This window comes from Anomalospiza imberbis, chromosome 6 (assembly GCF_031753505.1).
Source record: "Anomalospiza imberbis isolate Cuckoo-Finch-1a 21T00152 chromosome 6, ASM3175350v1, whole genome shotgun sequence".
Classification (NCBI taxonomy): Eukaryota; Metazoa; Chordata; class Aves; order Passeriformes; family Viduidae; genus Anomalospiza; species Anomalospiza imberbis.
In genome coordinates, this window is record NC_089686.1 from 58,613,304 (window position 1) to 58,629,601 (window position 16,298).

The 16,298-nt window shown below is 42.0% G+C and overlaps 1 protein-coding gene and 1 long non-coding RNA gene across 7 annotated transcripts in view; one reads left to right on the forward strand and one right to left on the reverse strand.

Moving 5' to 3' along the window:
* The window catches only part of TEAD1 (TEA domain transcription factor 1), a 153,230-nt gene that overhangs the window by 82,633 nt on the left and 54,299 nt on the right, over positions 1 to 16,298 (forward strand). The gene's annotated exons all lie outside the window — the stretch shown is intronic.
* LOC137476694 (uncharacterized) lies at positions 13,741 to 15,202 on the reverse strand. The gene is made up of 2 exons (XR_011000530.1): positions 15,078 to 15,202; positions 13,741 to 15,011 (listed from the first exon to the last, which is right to left on the reverse strand). It is a non-coding gene; the product is annotated as an uncharacterized lncRNA (long non-coding RNA).

A 16,298-nucleotide genomic window follows, 5' to 3' on the forward strand; every position in this document is an offset into this window, starting at 1 on the left:
CCAAAGAGTATAACAAGGAGGATCAAAGAATTTTCCTGAGAACAGCTTCAGCACAAGCAGTGACTCAGTGGACTGCAGCTCTTTGGTCCAGGAGTGGTGACTCACGGGAGACAGGGCTGAAATCTGTAGAACAGAGTTGCACAGAGAAGGTGAATGAGGAGCAGCTGCTCACTGCTTCTTCTGCAGCAAGTTTAAGGTTTAGGTGAGAGTCTCAAAGTGAACAAAAGGCACTAGCTCTGGGGACAAGCTCTGGTGCAGCTGTGAATCCTCTGACAGATACGTGGAAGCTGTATATTTACGTAGGGTCAGAGAGCAAAAATTCCCTGTTATATCCAGAGGCTTCCGACTCAGGACACGGTTGAGCTGCAACTTATTTGAATTCAGGAGAACTTTCTTGAGCTGTCCCTGCATTTACCCTCCTTTGGTATAGGGTGAGATGCTGCCCTCGCTGGGCTTTGCTCAGGCCTGGCACCTCATTTCTCTCTGGGACCATTGTGCTCTTCGGTGCTCTTGAACATCAGGGGTCTCCTTGCTGTTCTGCTCCCGATCATCCATGTGTTTGTCTTCCCTCAGGATCCTCTCCTTTCTTAGTTCCTTTCTCCCAGCCCATACATCCTCTGTTTGTTAGAGATGAGGGAGGCTGGTGGCAGGGCACGTTCCCTGTCCTTCCAGGCTGTGGAGTGTTTTAGAGGAAATTCAGTTTTTTCACAGAGAAGCAGCACACTGTATAGATGTCAATAGGGCTCTGGCAGTGTTTGAATTGCTTTGATTTGCCTGCCCCTACGTGTGCCAAAATTTATTTGAAGAGAGGGAAATACTAGTTACTTTATGTGGCACAGCTGCTGTGTTGCTCTTACCTCTCTGCTGTGCCTTTCACCAGCCCATTACACCTACCTGTAGTCTCTGATTTTCTGTGCTAAGCAGGCTCTTTGAGAAGCTGTTTTTTTAAACAGGCAGTACCATGGAACTGACACTTCAAAGTAACTGCAAATGTTGCAAATAATAAATAATATTATAGCTATGCAATTATAATATGATACTTAATTCCTTATAAGGGTCAACGTGGGAATGTGGTGTGGCTGTGATCCGAGTTAATTTTGCAGCTGCTGTGTCATCAAGAGCTTTTGTGATTATGTTTACAGTGAAAGGAAACACAACCCTAGAACAAACTGGTGATTATTGTATATACTAATTTATGCCTTCTATTTACAGTAGACTGACTGCAGTATTGATCTGAGCCTTTCCAAACCAATTGTTTTGGGCTCAGTTTTGCCTTTTTTGCTTGGAATACCCTCAAGACCATTCACATGAATGATAGTATGTGCAACCAAAGCAGAATTAACTCAGGCCTCTGAAGAGAGGTACTCTGAAGAGTATCCCACGTTCTGGAGGCTCCTTAGGCTCCTTAGGTAGCTGAAATTCTGAAAATGTGACTGTCCCAGTACTCTGAGCTCTTTTTTTTTTTGTTATACTGACCACTGCACATCACAGGGAGGAGATGGTGCTCATCTGAAAGAACTCACTGCTGCAGAAAAGAGAGAGGGTTTGTATGACAGAAAAAATAAGGGAAGCCACAATGGTTTGATGATCCAGAGTCACAAATGAGCCCAGCAGAGATCCCACAGAGCTGGGCTGGCAGCACAGCCTCAGCTCAGCACCGCGGGGAGAACGGGGGCAAAGTCAGAGTGCTGGAACAAGTCCCTGACTTCAGTCTCTGCTGCAGGTCTGTCAGAGTAAGTGCAGCAATTGTGGCTGGAGCAGGGCCTGTCAGGGGCTATTTCAGGATTGAACCTATGTTTCTCTATGTAGAAGTTTCGTTTCATCCCCATAAATTCATAAAGAGGCTTTTGAGGGCTGGCCTGTTGCATTTGTGTGGCAAGAAAGGATAAAGGGACCTGTCAAAAAAGGCATTGTTGCCTCCTCGAAATGGTGGTTGCTGCTCAGCAGAGGCTCAGCAAGATAAAAGCAGCCTTAGCAAATCAAAGATCTGCAGGGAACATGTCTGCAAACACAGTCATAAAATTTGCTGTAATGGTTCTTGGAAAACATGCTTGTCTGTTTTCTCTTACTTTTCACCTGACATTGGCTCTCACAGCAGCTGAGAGGTGGCAAAATTTCATCTGTCTTGAAAATTAGAATGTGCTTTGCTGTGACTTGCAATTGATCCGATTAGCTAAGTACGTTTGGGGTTTATAATTAAATTTGAAAAGCTGTGTTGCTCAGCGAATGGTATTGCACCTATAATTATGGATTATGGAAGTCACCTCTTCTGCATAAGCATAAAATCTGCATGAGTCCAAAAGTGGTTGGACTCATATTTCCATGAATAACCCAGGCAGATAATTTCATTGCCTTAGACAGAATTAGAATAGGTTTCATTGATGTACTCCTATCTAACATAAGAATATAATATTTATTATGCTAAGCCTAAATCACTCAGGCTATACACAACTGTCTTGCAATACACCATAAACACGATGCAGCAATTCAACATCCTCATCAAAATAATTTGCAACTCATTTATTTACATCTGGCACTGCCTTGTGAATAAAATAAGAATTAACCAGCATTTGTATACTGAGTGCATGAACTAAAGTATAGAGGATGCAGGATCAGTTATGTAGGAACATGAATAACTTCCCAGCTGATTTCAAAGCTACAGCATTTTGGACACAGTAGGTTCCACTTTTACCTTGCATGCTAGCTTTTAATTGTAAATAATCAGATACATTTTTGTGACTGTTCTAATTACATGTTAGAGATAAAATTAATCACCAGATGGTTGTATTTAGTTCTTATATTACGTAGCTACAATGGTTTTCCTGGTTCTGGTGTCTTTTCTGAGTGATGATCAGGACTACTGAGGTGCTTCATTTTAGCTAACAGCAGCACCACATCCAAGCAAAATTAAGAGATTATAGTAAAATGCCAGTTTCTGCTTTACAGCACTATGAGAGGGAAGTTCTAGTTGAAGATGAGTGTACAGAGTTGGGATTCTGCCTTTCAAACAACTAAAGTTAGAAGCAAAATATTTGAATCTTTTTACTTGAGTGTATTTCTTTAGGTGGCAGAAATATATTGGTAACACAATGCAAACAATAGTAATAATAAGTGTGAGAAATAATAGATTATGTGTAGCAGCAAGCTTGAGAATCTTGCCTTTATTTTCTTTGCAGATGTTCTTTTGGGTGTAAATGTGGAGACCTATTTGAGACCTGGTTGTTGTTATGAGGGGAGCCTTTTCTTACGGTAGGGCCTGGGGCTTGAGCAAAGAGGCAAAGAGGCAAGGGAAGGAAAAGCACAGGTTCCCTATTTTGTGATCAAACTGCCACTAAGTCCTTTGAATTCAGTGAACTCAAACCAGTGTGAAATCAGGTGCAACGTGTAAATATTTCTGCCTGTGATGTGATCTCAAACCCTGCCTTTATTCCAGAATTTGTCTGATTTTCACTGTATGCAAGAACTTCAATGAATCAGTTTGTTACATTGCTGGTGACTTGAGGAGAAGTTCCTCATTTCTGGGGCAGGGATAACTGAGAGCCAGAGATAAAATCCTCTCATTAAGTCCATGGGGACTTCTGACCCAATATTACTTCTTGTTGGGTGTGACACTCATGGGCTACTATTGTCTTTAGGATTTGCTCAGTTTATCCTGCCAAGACCTGAAAATTCAATTCTAGCTTGACCAAAACCATAGCTCCTGTTTATCTGTTAGAGAACTGCTGGCTCCCTACTAAATTGTATTAATGGGGTTTGTAAATTATGTGTCCAAAATCTGTGAAATCTGATAATACTGTGAGATCTGATAAATGCTATTAGATAAGTACAGACAGACTGCAGTTTTATATCAATATGACTTTGTTGCAGTCTTTGGTGAAATTGCTCCATATTTAAACCAGAAAAACTCATATGAGAAGCTCAATGACTGTGTGTGAAGTGGCTTGGAATTATTTTTCTGCTGTATGTTTTTTCCTTAAATTTTCAGAATTTTAAATAGGGTTTTTCATACACAAAATTAATATATGCTGCATTTTTTTTGTATTATTCTTTCTGGAGAAAAAAAGCATTTCAAAGATATCATGAGCCTTGTGTTTTTAGGCTTATTTGTCTTATACATAGCTTTATATAGTTTATTCTTAATTAACAGTAAGTTCTCTTGTGTTTGAGATCCAAGAGCAGTGTTTGAATTCCGTGTTTGCAGAATGGGCTCTGACATAAAATTACTCCCTTTTATCATTAGTGGAATTGATTGATGACTTTGCTTAGCAGAAAGATTGCCACGTGGATACAAAGATAGCATGTTTCTTGTTTTGCTTGAAGTGCTTGTCATGCCATTTTGCTTTTAAGCACATGGTTCAGAAGAGATGAAATGGGAAAGCCCCTGCATCCATCACCTCGGGCTGAGCACTGCAGAGGTGTTCTCCTTGTGTTCCTCTGGCACATGACTCGCCAGGATCTTTCATACAGACCCAGCATCAGACTTCCCTCCAGCCTGGTGAGATTTACTGAGTCAGTACCAGGAAGAGTGTGAGATAAATCACACTGTGAAAGAATCGACACACTGAGCAGCGTATCAGTTTCAGTCTGCAAAGACTGACTTTGTTTACTCTGGTTCTGTGGAAACCACAACTCAGGGGCTGTTACAGAGGAAGTAAATTAAGATAATTCCTAGATGGGGGTGAAAAATAGAAGCCACTTTGTGAAGAGGAAAATCTGTTTCAATGTGCAGAGAGAGGAGACGTTCTGACAGGTGTGCGAGCTGGTGGCAGAGGATGAACCAGCCCCACTTCTGCAGTGTCTCAGCAGCTCCACGGAAGGCAGAGAAAAATGTTAACAGTACTGAAATCCAGTTTGCTGTCCTGCTGCCAGTATATCCTGCAGCTGGACATGCAGGCACTGGAATTATGCATCGTGGGTCCCGTGGCGTCTGGCGGGAACAATCGCGGCACTTGTTCCGTGGCCAGCACGCTGTCAGACAGCAGAGGCTGTCGGCACGGTCAGTGTGTCCCTCTGTCCTCCCTGCACTGCAGTTTGTACATGCACACACGGAAGACGATGCCATCAATTAGCTCCTTGTGTTCCAGACAGGGCCCAGCTTTCCAGAAGAGCTGCAAGGGTGTGTCTGAGAGCCAGACAAGCTGGAGGTTTCTCTTGGTGGGTTGGTTTCAAGTTACTCCATATTTCATTGTCTCCTATTTGCTGCAGCTTGATTTCAAACGATTGCGCTGGTTCTCCGTGCTTCTTTAAAGGCTGCTCGGCCTTTAAAGGTTCTGCTCGGCAGCCTGCACTGGGAAATGCATGTTCTCTGTGTCCTCCATGAAGCCTGGGAGTGCTTTCACCCGAGGGCATGTACAGGGAGCCAAAAAACTCTTGTTACTGACACAGTGCATAGGTAGAGAGGCTGGGCAAGGCTGGGCTGTGTGTCTTGGATGAAAAGGTTTATTTTTCCTGAGTTATTCTTCAAAAAATTCACTGTAACATTACTCTAACGAGTTCTTTCTCTTATTTATTTTTGCAATTAATGTGGGCCAATTCAGTAGGATGTTCTGTGTTCCCTCCGTTTTCTGGTCTGACACTGATGGTGTGTCTGCCTGCTCTGGACCTGCTCTCCTGTGGTGTGGAGTATATCCCCCATGTTGTGCTAAGTGCGTTTCAAGAGAAAGGTCTTCCTGACAAATGTATTGCACAAATCAGACAAAACTGCAGTGAGTTAGACACTGACAATAGATTATCTGGGCCAACCCTGAAATAGGGAAATCCATTTGGATTTTATTTTATTCTTTTCACTATTTCATTTGACTTGGCACCATTCTTTTCCTGTGAAAAGGCTGAGAAATTGGAAATATCTCATACTTCATCCGCAACACCTAATGTAAAGATTTAAGAGGGTTTGCAGTTTCTTGAAGTTCAAGTGCTCTTTATTTTGGCTTGTATCAATGTAGGCTGCTACTGTTATTTAAAAACAGCAGCTAGGGAGTCGCTGGTAGAAACTTTCTGTCACAGTGAATTCACAGGCTGACCATATGCTGGGCAAGGGGTCATTTCCCTGCTTTGTGTTTAGAGTGCTTTGAGGTCCTTCAGATGAAAATGCTTCAGACAGATGAACCATTTCTCCAATGTTGTAAATATTGTTATCTTCACAATTAAAGAACAAAGTATGTTAAAAGGAATGTCTCTATGCCTAGCAATTGTGAAAGAGGAGCTTCACCTGCCTCTTTACTTGTCTGTGCCCATGAGGGGAAGTCCAAATACTGAAGACAATTCAAAGAATTCCTATGCCAGCCCAACACAGAGAGAAATTTATTCATATTTGAAGCATAGGTGCCTTCTTCAGGCATTTTTCAGAAGTGTTTTGTTAAGTTTCCTCTTTCTGATTGACCATCAGGGCTTTCTTTTTGTTTTCCTAATAAATATTGCTGAAATTTTGTAGCATGAAAAATGGTTCATGTTTTTGGTTTGTTTGAAATCATCGACTTAAAGCATTGGGTGAGCACCATGGAAATAGCTTTCCCTGAGATCACGTTTTTTTCCCCCAGGTACCATAGCATTAACTTGCCAGTTTTCTGCTTCCAGATCCCAGAGATTTTACTCTGCCTTGTCTAAGATGTTGTTTTAAGGGTGTGCCTCCCTCACTCAAAATAAGGTGTATTTTTCAAACCCCTGATTGCCAGGGTGGCTGGAGGTGCCTTTTTGTAACCCAATACTAAGATGTAACAGTTCATTTTTACACCTTTGTGTTAAGGTAAAAGAATAGTAAAAAGTAAAGAATATGATGCCAGTGCTTTAGGTGCTGCTACAGGCATCCTTAAACCCAGCAGCGATAAATTAAATCAATTTGTGTAAGGTGGCTTTTTCTTTTTCTTTAATTGGTAAAGGATCACTTGATGATCCAAATGTTCTCCTGCGTGAAACAGAATAAATGTGAAGTTGTACCAAAGGTGTCAAGCTGCATTCCTGGTGAGACTTTTCTAAAGCAATCAAGGTTTCTTCTGCTTCTTGCACTAATCGTTAATAGCTACGCTGTTGTCACAGCTCAGAAACTTTCCTATTGACACTTCAATCATTTTTAAAGATCCTGAATGTTCGGCATGTATTAAAGTAACCTTTTGCACTCTATTAAAATTTAAGAACTGCTAGATTTTTAGTGAATGCCCAAGCAACTGGATCATGAAAGCATTACCTTGTGCCAAGGGCATGATGCAGAGCACTGATTCCTTTTTAACAAATAATAAGAAGTTTGGCTTTTCATTTACACATTCTGCCAATTGCTAACAAGTTTCCATCTTGTTCAAACACTGAATTGATCCCAAGAAATTGAAAATATTGATTTAACCCTCTGCCTGGTTTGTGCTGTGGGCACCTGCTAGTACAGTCTTAGCACATTACAATTGCTTGGCCGTAATTCCTCAGGGGACCACTAATAACTACCACATTTGTCTTTTCATCTTCTGAAATTATGCTAGCAGTTGTCCAAGTCAATTGTGATTCATTTGATACTGCTCTCCTTCAAGACATATTGCAACCAAATAGACTTGCTCACCAGTAATATATCTGATGACATAGTTAGTTCTAGTTAATTGACAGAATGATTCAGGCTTTTATGGATGGCATTAATTGGTCCCTGGTGTCCATGCAATAATTGACCAGACAGTGTAGGCTACATTAGCTTCTCATCCAGTCAGAACAGTGGTAAGATGAGGTAAATGTGGTACAAATGATAAAATGGCTATATTTTAAATCAAACATTTATAAACTATAGAAGTGGGAGCTTGTGGCATCAGGAGGGTCTGAATAATGAGAATACATAAATGTCCACATTCGAGGGTTGTGTTTGCTTTTTTTTTCCTCCCCACCCAATTAACACATGTGGTAAGTCACATTTAAATGCCTTAATGGACTCTGCTTGAATCGTGGTTTAATGTGTAAAGCAAAGTAGATGGAAGGGCTGCTCGTGGTATTTCAGCTTCTCTGTGCTGATGTGGCACAATTTTAAGCCTGGTGTTAAGTGTTTGAAGGAAGTTAAAGGTAGGGCAGCCCCTTGCATTTACAGAAAGCTCTTATTTTATTTTATTTTTCCCTCCCAGAAAAGGAGATAATTTGTGGGATTATTTTTACATATTCCAGGTGTCCAAGAAATGCAAAACCTGTGCTCAGATAAGAAGTGTAATTTGTTAGAAAAAGTGAGATAAACAAGGAAAGTGACGTCAAAACAATACTTGCTAGCCACAGCTCTCATGAAGAGTAATCATTCAGTGATTTATCGCCTACTTTTCTAACACTCTGTTTTGTGTAAGAAAACCATAAAGATAAGCAAGGAGGGTCTGCTGGGCGTGGCTGAGGTTTAGAGGAATGTAACTGAAAAGAGACACAAAGTTAGGGAATATTTTGAGTTGAAAGGGACCCATAGGGATCGTGGAGTCAAACTGAACCATATGAGCTGAAGCAAAGAACAGTACTGGTGTCGTAAGGGGTTCTGTTTGGACTGGTTCAGGGATATTTGTCTTGCAGGCCTATCGCACAGTTCATGGCGTAGCTATCACCTGGGGCTCTGTTTACAGATTTTTAGGTCATACAGAAAGAAAATATCAAACATACATCTAGTGGGGGGGGGGGAAATAATTGGTCAAAGGCTCCTTCTATCAGCATATTTTCTATTTCTATCAGTATATTGCCAATTTAATTTTCAGTCCCTTAACATGGGACGTTCTTTGGAGCATGTTTTAAATCTGGAAGGTATTTTCTTGGTTAAAGTTTAAATTTTGTTTTGTTACGATCATTCCTCTGTGTATATTCTCACAAAAAAAAAATTAAAAATCAGTTCCTCTCCTGTCTTTATGCATCTCAGATGTCTTCCCTGCCCCTGCAGACTGCAGCACTTTTGCCTGTGCCCACAAGTAAACCCCTGACCCCCTGTGCTTCTCTCCCACCCCGTTTATCAGCCCCTTTCATTCTACCTGCAGCGGGTACGTGAGTGCAGTGCCATGCCAGAGCTGCCCCACAGACCTCCCCACATCCCCCTCTGGATTACAGCTCTCTGAGCATGGAAGAGACACTTCTCTGGGGATTTGTAGGGAATGAGGATGTCAATAACAGGTAGACTCAGCTTCCCTGGGAATAGTCTCTACCCAAAATGCAGAGATTGCTGTATTAGTAAAGAATGCTAGCCACCATCAGCTTTGATCACTTCGTTCATTCCTACACCCCTTTTCACTGCCCTATCCCTTTTGCTTAAATCTTTCCAAATTGTGAAGTTGTCACAACATCGATCATGCATTCCTTCGGCATCGCGCTCTTGGTGGGTACTGCCAAGAACAAACAATAAAACCAGTCGTTGCCCTGCTTTAATTTTTATGAATTGTTGAATGGCCTGAGCTCCCACTGGTTTCAGCCTTCTAGTGGGAATTGAGGGCATTCAGGGATTGCTGGGAAACTCAGCCTTTACACCATGTACATGGTACATGCTGATTGCAATGTCTCCACTTCCTCGTAACTTCTTCACAAATCAATCTTTCCAATCTGCTAGTAATTTACTGCTCTCCCAGATGCCTTCAGCATGCTGGTATGGGTTTGTTTTTTTTTTTTTTTTTTTTTTATTTTTGGAATTGATACCTGCATTTGTGTTGCAGGTTGAGTGGGTTGATACAGGAAAAATGGGAAAGTCTTGACTGAAGAAAGTCTTCTGGGAATTGATCCTTTTTCTTGTGAAATGAGTCCATTTCTCTGTTTTTACAGACTAAGCTACATTCAGATGAGGCTGTTCCTAGATGAAGTGGTGTAGTTTCTTTGTTCCTGAAAAAACCCTTGGGTGTTTGTACATGAGACCAGTCCTGCATGGCTCAGTGGGTGTGTCTGCCTTGTTGGATGTGAGCATCCTTTGGAAGTGAAATCTTCGCAGGCAGACAGGAGGTGTTGTATTTCCCACAGGTCACATTAAGATTATGATCCTTCAAAACACTGATTTTGTGCAAAGGGACATTATTTCTGGGTAAAGAACCCTGCCCACAGGTTAGGTCAAATTTAATGTGATCTGCTATTGGAGGTATTGGATTTTATGTTGTAGAAAGCAATGCTGAACTTTCAGACCAATGATTTCTACTGAGCCCAGTATTGAATGCTAGCTGGTTTTATTTCCCACGTTTTAGGAAAAAGACAAGACATTTATGTGAAAGAAAACAGAACTTTTAAAAAAGTGTACTTTATTTTATGACAGCAATGAAAATTAACCTACATCTAAAATCAAGGTTTTCATTTTACATCCACCTTAAGATGTCACTGATGACAGCTTCAATTCAGCCTTTCAGATACTAAGGAATGCAATTGACTTTAAGGAGGCTTAACAACAGGGATTGTTTGCCTAATTTATATAATTTACACTGGTTTAAATCTTCTCAATTTATAATAAATTATAATAGTTAATATAACTTAATGCAATTTACTAATTCCTAAAGGCAGGTAAATATTTATTTAACCTCAAAAGTCAACAATTTTACCAACTCAAATCTTTTCACCCATAAAGATTTTGACATGGTAAAATATTAATAATTTCTACTTAATCCCAAACTACTTTAAACCCAAGTTTAGTAAAATGTATGGATTGAGTATGAACCATCAGCTCTATAAAAGAACAGAGGTAGGAAGTGGGACTGAATTTTTTATTTTTGCCCACTAATGTCTCCAGCATAAAGAGTTTTATTGCAGGTTTCTGTTATCTCCTCTGTTCAAGCACAGCCATGAAACTACAAGCTTAGAAGAGGAAAACTTCTTGATCCACTTTGGTCCCTGTTGTTCTTTTCCTAAGATCTTTACTGCTTACCACAGGAATAGAGGATCTAGAGGGCTGAGATTAATTTTCTGAGCCCACTGTTTGCATTCATGTTCAAATGCCACGAGCAGCTGGGCTTCAGGTTCAAATTTGAATGCAGCAGAGAAACAAGACTCCCTTGCTTGGATTTTTCTTTTGCCTACAGCTCCAAAGTGGTCCACAAGTGCCTGCCTGCCTGCTCCCCCCAGTCACTTCTGCAAATCCCTTACTAAACGTTAACTGGAGAGGTGATGTTCTTTAGGAAACAGCTTTAGAGACTTCTTGAAAACAGGCAGGCAGGCAGATGGGAGAGAAACCCAACAAGGAGTTGACCCAGAGGTCTTATTTTAGGGGTCTTGCTTAAGAATATACAGAAAGAAAACTGTTTGAGATCTGATTTCTGTGGAGATTCACTTTCTCAGATGCACAAGTCAAAGTATTTCCAGTGCTCAGAGAATCAGCAAATAATTCAGGCATAAAGGTTTGTGGTCTAATTTTTATAGCTGCTAAGTATATTTAGCTCATGTTCACTCTTGAATGAGCTTACTTATACACACAGAAATGTCTGTCATCTTCACTTATTTTTTTTTATTCTGGAGAATAAAAAAGAGCCTTTTGTCCAGGTAAGAATGGGACAAGACGCAAACAAAAGCCTGCTGGAATGGCAGATGTTACAATAGAAAATAAATAATAGATCTGAGTTACTGAATTTTAAAATCTTTTATAACTTGGCTTACATTTTAATTGAAGTCTCTTATTAATCTAGTGGAAATGAAAAGATGCAGGAGAAGCCAGGATGATTGTTTTTAAAGCACTGTAATACACTTTTGTTTTCAATCTGTGAACTTGTTTTTTTAACAAGGTCGGAGTATCAAGCACTGACAGGTGCAGAAGACACTCTGGATGTGTTTCTTTTACTGTCAGTGAGTGCCATGAAGTCTCAGGCAGATCAGCAAGGAAATTATTCACCCTGTGGAGGTTTGAAAAGAGATTTGTCCATACTGAATTGTCCTAAGTTTCTGGAAATAATTGTGTTGGCTGTTTCTGTTCCATCAAACATGCACACTCTGCACTGGAGCCTTCAGCTACTTGCAGCAGTTGCTGTAGCAGAAATTAGATTTTACTGAAGTATTAATGTGGAGCGTGAGAGTTTCTGAGGGACCCTTTTTGTTACTCAGATCTATATCTCTTTCAGAAAATGCTATGTTGTAACTTCAAGCCAAGCATCTGATGTGATCAGTGTGGCTTCGGGAACTTGCTTACTGTTTCTAAGAGTGTCCTTTTGATAGCTGAGGCTTTTGTTGTAAATACCCTCCTTGGGGGACCATAAGAAAGGACTGTAAAGGCATGGAAGATGTTTCTGGAAGTGATGGACAAAAGGTTGTGTCATAAAACAGGCTTCCAGTCAGTCTGGTTGGCATTGTCATGGGGCTAATCTGCTGAGCCTGTGTCAGAAACAGGTGCCACTTGGTGCCCATGGCCCTGTGGGAGAGGGGAAGTTCTCCAGCTGGAGTGAGGGATTCCAGCATGCCCTCTTTCTTTAACTTTGTTTCATTCTTTAGCACACACAATTCTTTCTTTTTTTCATTCATTATTTTGAGAAAAACCGTTCAAAACCGTGCTCCCCTCTTGTTGCTGGTGTGTTCCCAGATGTGACAGAAGGGTCAGCTCTGCTTTGAGTTCAGTATCTCCTGTTTTGTTTTCATTTTCAGCAAAAGATTCAAGTTAACATCAGATAATAAAACACCTGCTTTGAGGAAAAAATCAGTGGCACCTATATGGCACCAACCTTCTGATATTTTCATCTCTATTCTCCTTTCAGCACCATCGTGCTGGACCTTTGCATAAATTCTATGGTTCCTTTTTTAAAAACAATTCCAGCTGGCAGCAAAGTGTCACTGATAAGATTTTCTAGCTTTAATTCTCCTACTATTCTGCTAGTAAGAGCTGGAAAAGTGATTGATTGCAAGGCATTTGTTTGCACCTACTCCCCCTTGAAAGCCTCACGCTTGTGTGCAGCAGTCCCAGACAGCCCTGGGAGAGGTCGTTCGGTTCAGGCTTGCAGAAACTTTGGAAGTCCCTTTGGCACAGGATTCCCTTCTCTGTAGGTATGAGGGTGGTGTCCTGTGCAGGCAGCTGTCCCAGTTGCCCACTGGTGTCCATACAATGGGACAAGTCCCTCAGCTGCCTGCTGGTGTGGCAAGTTTGGTTTATAGGTACAGGAGAAACTTGAACATCTTTTTCCTTTTATCTTCTTGTGGTGGGTTGAGCCTGGCTGGATTCCAGGCACCCACCAAGGTCTACCACCCACCTCTGCAGCTGGACAGGGGAGAGAACCTATAACAAAGGGTTTATGAGTTGACGTAAGGACTGGGAGGGATTGCTCACCAATTTCTGTCATGGGCAAAACAGGCTTTAATTAGAGACATTACTTGAATTTATTGGTAACAAAACCAGAGCAGAATACTGAGAAGTAAAGTAAGACCTTAAAAACACTTTCCCCCCACCCCTCCCTCCTTCCCAGCTCTACCTCCTCCCTTAGAGGGCCAGGGAGACAGGGAATGGAAGTTACAGTCATTTCATCACATGTTGTTTCTGCAGCTGCTCAGGGAGAAGAGTTCTTCCCCTGCTCCAGCATGGGCTCCTTCCCACAGGAGACAGTTCTCCAGGAACCTCCCCAGTGTAAGTGCATCTCACAGCCAGCAGTTCTCCCCAGATGGATCCAACGTGGGCTGCAGGGGCTCAGCTGCCTCACCAGGGCTGCCCCAGGGGCTGCAGGGGAGTCTCAGCCCCAGTTCCTGGAGCACCTCCTGCCCCTCCTGCACGGACCTGGCAGGGCTGTTCCTCTCACACACCTCACTCTGCTCTTGTCTGACTGCACCCACACTGCCAAAGCCTGGCCACACAAATGTAGTGGACTTCTGTGTTCCTCCTAAATGTTTTCGTGTTCCTAGCTGCTCTGAGCAATGTTGTGGCAGCATTTCTTCCCCTCCTTTGCCCGACTTTCAGCAAGCGAAGCGTTGCTGTTTGGCAGAGCCAGGTTTCTGTCTGACAGAGTGCAGCGTGTGCCTCTCACTCTGGGTGCAGCCCAAAGTACTGCTGTCAACATCAGTGTGATCAGCACTGGGCCCCTGGCAGTGCTGCACTGCCCTCTCCCATCTGGCTTAAAAAGAAAGCAAAGGAGAAGAAAAAGCCCCAAATCCCTGAAGTCCAGGAAAGAGGGCCACACATGTTTTAGTGACAGACACTTTTTAAAGCTTGTTTATGTTTGGGTGATAATGTACTTTAGTATGGTAGGGGAAATGAGAAACTTCACACATGGCATCTGGAAATCCTTGTGGCTCACTACCCTCCTTGACAGCAATAATGTGGCTGTAAATTTCCTCCAACAAAAAACATATAACTGCATCAGCTGTACCAGAAACAGCCTTTCATTTTCTTTTAAATGGATGTGTTGTTTTAAATCTTAGCTTTTTAATAGCTTCATATAAACATTTGTGAGCCTCTGAGGTAAGTAAGTATGTTTTTACTTCTTGTTCTTATGTCATAGACTCACTGAATCAATTAGGTTAGAAAAGATCCCTAAGGTCATCAAGTCCAACTGTTAACCTAACACTACCATGTCCACCAGTCCTTATGGAAAATCAGTCTATAGCTCAATTTAGTGTCTGGAGTGGTGAGTCCTGACATATTCATATGCATCTCACAAAGATGAAAGGGGTGTCACTCTTGCAAGCACTCTTGATAAGTCTCTGCAGCATTAATTTATTCTCTTTGTGCACATGTTATAGCTAAGCCTGCTGTCAGATGGAGTTCCTTTTGCTGACCCAATGCCCATTTCTTTGTCTTTCAGTAGCAATAACCCTGTGTGTGTTAAAATGTTGATAGTGGTGTGATAGCCAGGTTTGGGATGGATTTGCCAGCTGCCTCAGGGAAAATGCCTTTATGACCAAAACATACAATGTTTAAAATACAGTGCAGTGCTTCAAAGTTTGTAAAACTAAGAAATTTGGTGCCCTATGAAGTCGGCAGAAGCTTATGTACAGTGTAGTAGTCTGTACACTGCCTGTGTTTTGGCAACATTTGGTTGAATCCAGGGTATTTAACACTTTAAAACCCTTTTTCGTGTGTTGACCTCAGCTGTAATGAAGCTCAGGCCCTTTTCCTCACTTGAAACTCTTCTCCATGTGTCAAGGTGCATCCAGCCAGCCTCTGGTCAAGGTAGAAGTCAGATGCAGGAGTTTTGGTCAGGACTTTGCCCAGTAGACAGTAACACCTCTAAAACTCCCTGTGGTGTGGAGACTGCACACTATGGGCCAGGCAGAAGGGAAGTGCTCTTCCAAGATGATCCCATATGGAATGGAGGGTTATCCTGGAAAGAGCCAGGAAAGGGGAAGGACTGGTGTTACTTGTCCTTACCGTCTAAGAAGGGCTGGGGGAGGAGGAGGGAGGGAGAGAGTAAGAGAGACTGCACATTGGAAGAGGGGAGAGAAGAATGCATAAAGTGCCAATGATTAGAAGAAAAATGAAATCATTTTATGCACCGGAGATTACTGATTACCATATCAGCAGGTTAGACTAAATAGATGATAAAGTATTATGAGCAAACTGGGAGCTTGGTAGGGGCAGAAATCTCTAAGCTACATTAATAAATGCTGACTGCAGTTCCAGATGTGTGTGTGTGTGTGTGTGTGTGTGTATTTAAATGTTGCTCCTCTGCTATGTGAAGCTGCCCTGCTCATGGCTCCTGCCAGTGTGTCTGGAGCTGCCAGAGGTGGGGGCTGTGCTGGGACATGTGCCCCCATCCTGCTCCTAATGCCAGTCCTCAGCCCTGAGCTCCTGGAAGTGTTCAAAAGGCACGTGGGTGTGGCACTTGGGGACAAGGTTTGGTGGTGAGCACGGCAGCGCTGGCTTAATGGACTCAGTGGTCTCAGAGGTCTTTTCCAACCTTAATGAATCTGTGAGTTTCTGATGGAACTGAGAAGCAAAGTCCTTCTGTTCCTTGTGAAATGTCCATTGTTGCTGTCAGGATTAGAAAACCCTGGTGTCTGGGGCTGCTCCATAGGATAACCGTGGATGTGGGTGGAAGGGCAGGCGTCTTTCATGAATCTTTTTCACCACAATATGTAGAGAACTAACATCTGTAACAGGCAAAACTGTGAGAGCAGCACAGGGACTCAGCAGAGCTGCAGCTGGAAGCCCAGTCTCCTCTTCCAGCCCCATGTGCATGGTACTCAGGCACAAAACAACCTGTAAAGTTTCTCTCCTACTGCATCAGGCCTAAAGAAAGTGGGATTAAGAATTACGTGTGAAACTGTGTTTGTGCTTCATTACTCATTTATCCAAAACAAACAAAGAAAAGGTTTGCAAATGTACACGTTTTGAATAAATGTTATGTAAAGTAGAGCCATGAGCTGAGAAGCAAAAGAAAGCAGTGATTTACCATAGAAACAAATAAGTGGTAAAAAGATTATAAATAACTGTGATTTTCTTTCTG